This window comes from Bubalus bubalis, chromosome 4 (genome assembly GCF_019923935.1).
Source record: "Bubalus bubalis isolate 160015118507 breed Murrah chromosome 4, NDDB_SH_1, whole genome shotgun sequence".
NCBI classification, from domain to species: domain Eukaryota; kingdom Metazoa; phylum Chordata; class Mammalia; order Artiodactyla; family Bovidae; genus Bubalus; species Bubalus bubalis.
The window spans coordinates 64,860,555-64,871,241 of record NC_059160.1 but is presented as its reverse complement, the minus strand read 5'-3'; the positions used below and the strand labels follow the sequence as shown (position 1 = coordinate 64,871,241).

At 37.6% G+C, this 10,687-nt stretch overlaps 1 long non-coding RNA gene across 2 annotated transcripts; it reads left to right on the top strand.

Annotated features, from left to right (window-relative positions):
- Window positions 1–28: 28 nt before the first annotated feature.
- LOC112584557 lies at window positions 29–10,366 on the top strand. Of its 2 annotated transcripts, none has more exons than XR_003108840.3 (6): window positions 29–299; window positions 678–733; window positions 1,307–1,385; window positions 6,450–6,611; window positions 8,538–8,807; window positions 10,003–10,366. It is a non-coding gene; the product is annotated as an uncharacterized LOC112584557 (long non-coding RNA). The 2 variants fall into 2 exon arrangements; XR_003108838.3 differs by having other exon boundaries at window positions 34–299; window positions 6,450–6,617.
- The last annotated feature ends 321 nt before the right edge of the window (window positions 10,367–10,687 follow it).

Sequence of the window (10,687 nt, the reverse complement as noted above, 5' to 3'; positions counted from 1 at the left end):
GGTTGGTGTGGCTGGCTGTTACCAGGGAAACCGGAGGCGCTCGACGGTCACCAATGGCTGGGCGCCTTTAGTGGGAGAGTCTGAGACGCTCAATGATCATTTGGAAAGAGCGAAGAGGGAAGGAGGGCCCTTTGAAGAGGCAGTTGTCCTGCCAGGTTATCTAGTCGTGCCGGCAGGCTGAGCGCCTGCTCTGGGAATCTGGGTCACTCCCGCTTGTTCTTTGAGCCTTTCGGCCAAATGAAGTGGCCCTGCGGCTCTTGACAATCATTTCTTTACTTTTCTGCCCCTTCTTAGAAACTGTAAGTTGAGAATTTGTAATTAACACTGTAATGTGTTCTAATATCAACGATAATTCTTGTTTATAAAATTGAGGACATTATGGGGGACCACAAATTGAGAACTTAAAATTCACACGCAAACTGTAGACTGCCCATTGAGATATGGTAAGGGCATAAGGATTTTAGATCAAGAGAAATGTTACTTTTCCCAAAGGGAATTGTTTAATTCCATTAGGAAAATAAACAATATGAATATTTTTTCCCATGCGTTGTGCAGAAAATAGAAAAGTGTGAGATTAATCCGTTGTGTTAGCGATCAGAATGTAATCCTGGCCACAAAGGGATATTAATTACCACCCTCCTCCTCCTCCATGCTCAACTCCCCCCTTTATGTTCCAGCTAACTTTAAACTTCTGCAATACTGTGATTTTTCAAGTCTCCTCGCTTTGCAAATGGTAAGAATGATTCCTTGCCTTGATTTTCTTTGTTCAAATCCTCATTTAGTTATTATGTCCTTCCCTGGGATATTTGTCCAGCTCTCATTCAAGACAGAAAATACTCTTCTTTATGAACTTTTGAATATTTATCATAATAATTGTGATTCATTTAGAGACATCTGGTCTTCCAGCGTTAGAGACCTTCCTGTTGGCAGGGCATATTTTATATTCACCTCAATTGCTTTGATGCTCTGGCTCATTTGGTTCTCAACAGATATTTGCTGGATAAATGTGAACTGTGTTAACTGGAGTCTAAAGGAAAGTGAATTAAAATGAAATAAATGAGTGGTCACTGAAATAATAAATAATTGACTTTTTTTTTAAAGGAATAAAACTTACCAGTCATAAGAAGTAACTTAAAATTTTCATGTATTACATATAAGTTTTTTCTCTACATAAATATTTTTGGAATAGTTGAGTATATTTGGAGAAACCATTTTATGTCCTGCTTTTTTCACATGTATATAATATACTTCTGTTATTAAAATCTTAACAATAAAGACAGCACTGAAAATGTAAATCTGTTTGTAGTGAGTTGAAACAGATGAAGTGGATGTAGCATGTGAAGACAATTCTTCCAAGAAGTTTGGCTGTATGGTAAAGGAGAAAGGTCAGTAGTCAAAGCAGAATGGCAAGTGAAAGAGAGATTAGAGTTTCTCTGTAAGGAAAAGAGACTTGGTGATGTTAATAGTATAAGATTAAAGAGTAGTAAGAGGATAACTGATTGAATGATTCCCTAAAGAAATAGAAGAGAATGAGATCCATAGATCAGGCACATAGATAGGAGACAGAACTAGAAAGGAGGATGTCAAAGTGGGAATGGATAATAATAAGTTTAAAACTATTGAAAATTGGCAAAAGAATAACAGAAATCTGTCAAAAAGATACATTGTGTACATGTGTGTGCTGAGTCACATCAGTCGTGTCTGACTCTGCAACCCTATGTACCATAGCCTGCCAAGTAAATAGGTCCATGGGATTCCCCAGACAAGAATACTGGAGTGGGTTGCCATGCTCTCTTCCAGGGGATCTTCCCAAACCAGGGATTGAACTCCTGCATTGGCAGGCAGGTTCTTTGCCACTGGTGCCACCTGGGAAGCCCAAAGATATATTCAGTTCAGTTTAGTCGCTCAGTCGTGTCCAACTTTTTGCAACCCCATGGACTGCAGCACACCAGGCCTCCCTGTCCATCACCAACTCCCAGAGTTCACTCAATTTCATGTCCCTAGAATCGGTGATGCCATCCAACCATCTCATCTTCTGTCGTCCCCTTCTCCTCCCTCCCTCAATCTTCTGCAGCATTAGGGTCTTTTCAATGAGTCAGTTCTTCGCATCAAGTAGCCAAAATATTGGAGTTTCAGGTTCAGCATCAGTCCTTCCAATGAATATTCAGGACTGATTTCCTTTAGGATGGACTGGTTGGATCTCCTTGCGGTCCAAGGGACTCTCAAGAGTCTTCTCCTATACTGCAGTTCAAAAGCATCAATTTTTTTGCCACTCAGCTTTCTTGATAGTCCAACTCTCACATCCATACATGACTACTGGAAAAACCATAGCTTTGACTAGACAGACCTTTGTTGGCAAAGTAATGTCTCTGCTTTTTAATATGCTGTCTAGGTTGGTCATAACTTTTCTTCCAAGGAGTAAGCGTCTTTTAATTTTATGGCTGCAGTCACCATCTGCAGTGATTTTGGAGCCCAAAAAAAATAAAGCCTCTCACTGTTTCCACTGCTTCCCCATCTATTTGCTATGAAGTGATGGAACCAGATGCTGTGATCTTAGTTTTTTGAATGTTGAGTTTTAAGCCAACTTTTTTACTCTCCTCTTTCACTTTCATCAAGAGGCTCTTTACTTCTTCGCTTTCTGCCATAAGGATGATGTCATCTGCATATCTGAGGTTATTGATATTTCTCCTGGCAATCTTGATTCCATGTTGTGCTTCATTCAGCCCAGCATTTTTCATGATGTACTCTGCATATAAGTTAAATAAGCAGGGTGACAATATACAGCCTTGACGTACTCCTTTCCCTATTTGGAACCAGTCTGTTGTAAAGATATATTAGGTTGATGCAAAGGTAATTGTGGTTTGGACCATGAATTTTAAATCATTATAACTAAGCTCAAACACATCTTTATTAGTCAAAATAGGAACCGTTATAATCAACACATTTTGCTAATGAGAAATGAGTTTGTTAATTCCCATAGCATAAAAATCCATGCCCGAACTCTTTGCATTTTCTGCCTCCTGCAGCTTGTGGAAACGTTTTCCCTATAAAAAATTGTCAAAATACTTGAAGAAGTGGTAGTCGGTTGGCAAGAGGTCAAATGAATATTGCAGATGAGGCAAAACTTCATAGCCCAGCTCATTCAACTTTTTTTTTTTTTCATTCAACTTTTGAAGCATTGGTTTGCAACATGTAGTGAGCCGTTATTTGGAGAAAAATGGGGCCCATTCTGTTGACCAATGCCAGCTGCAGGCGTTGCAATTTTCAGTGCATCTCATCAATTTGCTGAGCATACATCTCAGATATTATGGGTTCGCTGGGATTCAGAAAGCTGTAGTGGGTCAGACCAGCAGCAGACCACCAAACCCTTTCTTTTGTGCAAGTTTGGCTTTAGGAAGTGCTTTGGAGCTTCTTCTTGGCCCAACCACTGAGCTGGTTGTCACCAGTTGTATACAATCCACTTTTCATCACACATCATAGTACAATCGAGAAATGGTTCATTGTTGTGTAGAATAAGAGAAGATGACACTTCAAAATGATGGTTTTTTTATTTACAGTCAGTTTATGAGGCACCCACTTATCGAGCTTTTTCACTTTTTCAATTTGCTTCAAATGCCAAATCAACAATGAGTTCTTCAGCAACTTCTCATGTAATTACTAGAGGATCAGCTCCGATGATTGTTCTCAATTAATTGGTCATTGTCAACTTCTGATGACCGGCTACTGCACTCCTCATCTTCAAGGCTCTTGTCTTCTTTGCCAGACTTCTTGAACTACCCCTACATTGTAAGTTCATTAGCAGTTGCTGGACCAAATGTGTTGTTGATGTTGAGACCCGTCTCCACTGCTTTGCGACCCATTTTGAATTCGAATAAGAAAATAGCTCAAATTTGCTTTTTGTCTAACATCATTTCCCTAGTCTAAAATAAATATAAAATAAACAGCAAGTAATGTCATTAGCAAAAAAAAAAGTGAGAAATGTACATTAAAATGATGTATAACATAACCACATTTAAGAATTATTCCAATATTAAATAGCAAAGTTCAACAATGCAAAAAACACAATTACTTTTATACCAACCTAAATATGTAAAAGTGGCCAACTGGTACATCTCCACCTTTCCAGTCATTTTAGAAATATGTATCAAAATTCTTAAATGCTTTGACTAAATAAGCATGGGCTTCCCTGGTGGCTCAGATGGTAAAGAATCTGCCTGCAATGCAGAAGACCTGGATTTGATCCCTCTGTTGGGAAGACTGCCTGGAGGTATACATGGCAATCCACTCTAGTATTCTTACCTGGAGAATCCCCAAGGACAGAGGAGCCTGGCAGGCTACAGTCAGTCCATGGGGTGGCAAAGAGTCAGACATGACTGAGCGACTAAGACAACCAACAAGTATATTCTAGGATGTTTTCAAAAGGAAATAATCAAAACTGCATATGTATGTTAAGCTTCACTTCAGTTTCTCCACCAAAAAACACAGGTTAAATATTATTACATACTTGTTAGACATGGATAACGTGAATGCAAATAAGAGACGTTCACTCATATCAGTTTAAGTAAGAGCATTTGCAGGTTTTCTAGGAAGGGCATGTAGAGCTGCAGTTTGACTAGCCTAATACACAATTATGGGATGCTTTGAACCATTTAAAATGACAATGTAGAAGACTATTTAATGATAAGGAAAGATATATAAGAAAGAAAAGTGGGTTATGAAAGCAGCACTATGTAGTTCTAACCACGTGGTGGTTTAACAGACAAGGAAACAGACTTACAGAAATAAACTGTCCTAGGTCACCTGGCTGGTAAAGGACAAAGCCTAGATTTCACACCAAGTCTGTCTCATGCAAACCACCTTCTTAACTACTGCACTTCAAGGAGGCAGGTAGACTTTAGAGGATGGAAAAAATTATATCAGGCAGGCAGAGACTAGGGAAGGATAATCTAAGTAGGAAAGAATAGCACTAAATTGAACGAAAAAGATTGGAAAGAATAGGTATGTTTCAGAACACACACACACACAGAGGAATATGAGATATATGCAGGTAAGCACTAGAGAATAAAGCAAGAAAGACTGGGGATAGATTTTTAAGATAAATAACCTTCAAAAACCTCACAGAAAAGTGGCCTCACTTAGGACATACCTTACAAAGGTCTTGGGCCTCAGAGCCTGATAAAGCAAGAGTTGTAAGCATAGAGCTTTTGAACCTGAAAATTCTATGGGAGGGCCCTGGGTGGGGGGTTTGGGGGACAATGGGTCCAGATTATGGATTTTCCCCAAAGTGAGGAAGGGGTCTAATGGCATCTAATAGAACCCTGTGAGACTGAGTTCTATACAGTTGTATAAAATTGGTCAGGTGATGTTAAGTTCTTTGAACCTCAATTTCTCCATCTCTTACAGGATAGAAGGTGGAAGAGGCTATTACATAAGATGATCTTTTAATATCTCTTCCTGTACTGACATTCTGTGATCTTATATGCCAAAGATTACAAATTCAAATGCCTCAATTAAGGATGAAGTGCTGCATGCGTGCTCAGTCACTCAGTTGAGTCTGATTCTTTGCAACCCAATGGACTGTGTAGCCTGCCAGGATTTTCCTGGCAAGATACTAGAGTGGGTTCTCGTTTCCTACTCCAGGGGATCTTACTGACCCAGGGATCGAACCCACGTCTCTTGTATTGCAGGTGGATTCTTTACCACTGAGCCATGAGAAGAATGTTTCATAAATGAGGAAATGAACTGAATGTAATAAAAATAAGAAGTGGTAGAGACTGGAGTCAATCCTAAAGGAAATCCATCCTGAACACTCATTGGAAGGGCTGTTGCTGAAGCTCCAATACTTTGGCCACCTGATGCGAAGAGCCAACTTATTGAAAAAGACCCTGATGCTGGGAAAGATTGAAGGCAAAAGGAGAAGGGGGCAGCAGAGCATAAAATGGATAGATAGCATCACCAACTCAATGGACACGAACTTGAGCAAACTCTGGGAGATAGTGGAGAACAGAGGAGCCTGGAGTGCTATAGTCTATGGGGTCACAAACAATTGGACACAACTTAGTGACTGAACAACAACAACAGAGATTAGAGTAGTATTTCAGATGTCTCATCTAATACTCCAGTCATTCTTCCATGAATGAGGAGCCAGTGTTGCCTGATTTTCCAGCTTTTCAAGAGAAACAGGAATATCATATTTGCTTGGTGGCTCAGACAATAAAGAATCTGCCTGCAATGCAAGAGACCTGTGTTCAATCCCTGGGTTGGGAAGATCCCCTAGAGAAGAGAACAGCTACCCACTCCAGTATTCTGGCCTGGAGAATTCCATAGTCCTTAGAGTCGCAAAGAGTCAGACATGATTGAGAGACTTTTGCTTTCACTTTCCTTTCAAAAATATGCAGACCAAACAAAACACCTCTACTGGCTAAATACTAATTTTCAATTTCTTATAGATAAAAAAAAGGCCTAACAAGAATGATAAGTGTTTGAATGAAAATAATTAAGTATGAAGAAAGAGGAAGAAATCAAAGAGAATACCAAGATTTCCCCCGAGTAATGAAGAGGAGGTGGTGTACATTAAATACTAAAGTCAGCAGAAGGTTTAAAGACAGAAGGTGTTTGTGAGTTTTGTTGTTTTGTTTTTTTTAACACTGGACAAATTTCTCATTTATAGGTGTCCACAGCACATGAATCAAATTCAGCTTTTGAGTTTGAGAAATCTATGAGATTATCAGGGAAAGGGTGCAGGAAGTGTAGGACAGCAGTTTGGGGAGAGAAGATGAAAGAGGAGTTCAAGATGCAAGAGTCATTCTCTCAAAGTTTCATTAAATCTATGTCACAGTATGTATTTGTTATTTCATGAGACTAAAATCCTATGAGAGCAGAAACCATAAATGTATTTTTTACTGCCTAGCACAGTGCCTAGATAGTAGTTGTCTTAATGTATGTTGAATAAACAAATAAATAAATACAAGACAATGTGTCTCACAGTTAAAGAAATGCAGGGTTGAATTCAAAAATGTTCTTAAAGAAGCTTATAGGCCAGAAAGTAAGACAAGTCTTATATAGAAGTAACTAATCCATGTTTGAAAAGTTCAGTTCAATTCAGTCAGTCAGTCATGTCCAAATCTTTGAGACCCCATGTACTGCAACACGCCAGGCCTCCCTGTCCATCGCCAACTCCCCGAGTTTACTCAACCTCATGTCCATTGAGTCAGTGAGGCCATCCAACCATATCATCCTCTGCTGTCCCCTTCTCCTCCCGCCTTCAATCTTTTCCAGCATCAGGGTCTTTTCTAATAAGTCAGTTCTTCACATCAGGTGGCCAAAGTATTGGAGTTTCAGCATCAGTCCTTCCAATTAAAGTAGTTTGAAAGAGTAGTTTGAAACAAAATAGTTGGAAAAAAAAAGTTTGAAAAGTTGAAAAAAAGTAGTTTGAAAAATAGTGTTATTTAAAAAAAAAAAAAAGTGGCACCAAGAGATTCAGGAGAGAAAATTTGTTTTAGAAGAAGTAAACCCAGGCTTTGATAATGGATGGTTAGGATTGGATCATGAAGATTTGGGGAGGAACTGATCGGAAGCAGCAAAATAGAAAGGCTCATCCTTTCTTTAGAAAATAGGCGAGTGTTTGAGACTGCCAAGACAGTGAACAGAGAAACCAAAAACCTAGAGAATCATCTACACGTGAAGAAAACAACCAAGTAACTAGGGAAGAAGTCTCAGAAAGATAAAAGGAGCATTAGGAGAGAAAGTTATAGAAACTACGAATTCATGCTTCAAGAAAGAAAGGTAGTCCAAATACTGCAGAGACACGAGGCCATCAAGGAAAAGGATCTAAACCCATGGGATTTGGTGATTAAGGAAATCATTGATGACTTTCAACTAAACAATTTCTTTATAGTTGACCAAGGAATATAAGGAGAGGAGCTTAAAAGACCAGTAGAAATAATCGGCTTTTGTTTATGGAGGCAGGAAATGTAGTTACTTTGGAGGAGGGAAAAAAGAAAAAAAACTAGAAGAGAAGTAGAGGATTATGTTGGAAAAAAGGATAATTATATGAAGCAAAATGTTGGAGGATCTAAACAGTAATGAGATCAAGAAAGGGGAGATGAGTCATTTGTCAACAATCAGCATTATAAATTCTAACAAATATTATTCAATAACAAAGGTAATTTTTTTAATCTCTCACCATATTTTCCTACTCCATTCCCTGGTTTCTTTCCACTTTTATAGCCTCAGAGTAACTTTTGATATGCTGAAAAATAATATTAGAACTTCAACTTAGTAGTATTTCTTTAATATCCTCATATAAATCAATGGGTATTATAATACCAAAACCTCCTACATCTGTGGTTATGCCTCATCTCTTCCTTTCAAGTAACCACCCCTCCCCATTTGTAGCCTGGCTGGTTTAAGTGAGGCTGAGTACTAATTCCCCGCCCTGCCCCCGTGAGTGTTTAATCCAGTTCTGGCCAATAACAACTATCACCAATACTTTTACTGACACAGTAAGGAAAAAGATTCTTCCTCTGCTGTTGCAGGTGCTGAAGCCCATATAAGCCTGGAAGAGACAAACCACCTTTGTTACCACTTGGGGGCTTGCCTAAAACTGAAACTAAAAAATCCAACCAACCCGGGAGACAGGAAACAAATCCTGGAGATGTTATTTGAGCCCAGGGATCCAGACATGCCTAAAGACTAGCTTTACCACTGAACTCACTAGTTAAATGAGCCAATAAATGCTCTTTTATGCTTAAACTTGAGTTTTATATGGATGTTCATCATTTACGACTCAAAGCATCCTAATACAGGTATACATCATTAAAGTAATGTTATTTTTGTTTCTGTACCCTATTTTAAATGTGTTACTCTATAAGATATTCCATAGTTTTCACAAAATCATCCATAAATTTAATACAATCCCAATTTTACATCCCAATAGCAGCTTAAGAGCTTTTCCTTTTTTTAATTTTAGAAATAAGCAAAATTACTTCAAAATTCACTCAGAGGGGGAAAAACCATAAATAACAAGAAAATAAGGGGGAGATTCATAAAGAAATTATGTAATCAGATATTAAAATATAAAGCAAAAATAATAAATATAGGATGGTAATAGAGTAAAAATAAACATCATGGAACAGAATTCAAAGCCTGAGTAAATATAGGAGTATTTCCCATACTTAAAATATGGTAAATCAAGAAAAGATTAGTTCAATCAAGTAAGGATAATGAGCTAGAAAAATCATTAGAATTTTACCTTACTCATCATCCCAGAACAAATTCCAAGTGGATTTATGATTAATTGTAAAAATTGAAGCCAGGTTTTCAGTATATATTTGTTAGCTTATAATTGGGATAATCTCTAGTAATCTCTGCTAAAATTTTAAATGTTAACACCTTTTGATACAGCTTTTTAATTCTAGAAATTTATCCTATAGAAATGAAATATATGTATAAAGATAAATATGGATAATATTGCATTGGAATGTCAAAAATTATATACACATGTGGAATAACGAATAAGGAATGGAATACCAGGTATTCTCAAAGGAGTGATATCACAACCAAGGAGGTGAAAATTGGTTCCTGAGGAGACAAACCATTTTTATGTATAAAGCACAAATATGCATAAGGCATATAAACAAGTATACAGTATATATGTGGTATTGAAATTTCATGAGGCAGGTGATGATTAAGGGGTAAAAAGTCTTAGGTGGATAATGATGGAAAAAAGACTGAGGAAAACTGATCTATACAATTTGTTACTGTGCAACTGTTGAAAAAAGAATGAGGTAGATGTATGTATATTGACAACAAAGGATGCCCAAGATGCATGATGCTTTACATATATATATAATATATAGTGTAATATACAAAGTATAATATATTTGATATACTTATATATTTATAATTATGTGTATACTTCCTGTGTTACATATAAGGTATTGATGGTGTTTATCTTTGGGGTAAAAATTACAAGAAATATTCAATTCTGGACTTCCATAGTGGTACAGTGGATGGCAATCCACCTGCCAATGCAGGGGACACAGGTTCAATCCCTGATCCAGGAAGACTCCACATGCTTCAGAGCAACTAAGCCCGTGGAACACAGCTACTGAAGACTGAGCACCTAGAGCCTGCTCCACAACAGATGAGAAGCCCGTGCGCTGCAGTGACAAGTAGCCTCCGCTCACCACAGCTAGAGAAAGCCCGTGCACAGCAATGAAGACCCAGTGCAGTCAAAAAATTAAAATAACTAACTTTTTAAAAAGAAACATTCAGTTCTATGTTCAGTATTGTAATATTTACCTTTTTACAACAGTGTTTTCATAAAGAAAAGATAAGCTGTAAGAATAAATGAATATTAGAGTGAATAGTTTTATAGTCTTGTGGTGAGAAAGGACTTTATAAACATAACCCCAAAGCCCAAAACTATTAAAGCTTAAACTATATAAAGTTAAAATTACTGCATGAAAAAAACAACAAAAACAACCCCCTACATATACTGTAGTTGAAGCAATAACAGAATAGAAAATATTTGCAACATCTATGATAAAAGGTGTATGTCATTATATACATGTAAGAGCTCTTACATGTCAATAAAAAGGTTCAACACCATAACCAGCAAACCTGGTAAAGAACATGAACAAGCAAGTAACACACACACTGTGCAAATGATTAATAAGCATGT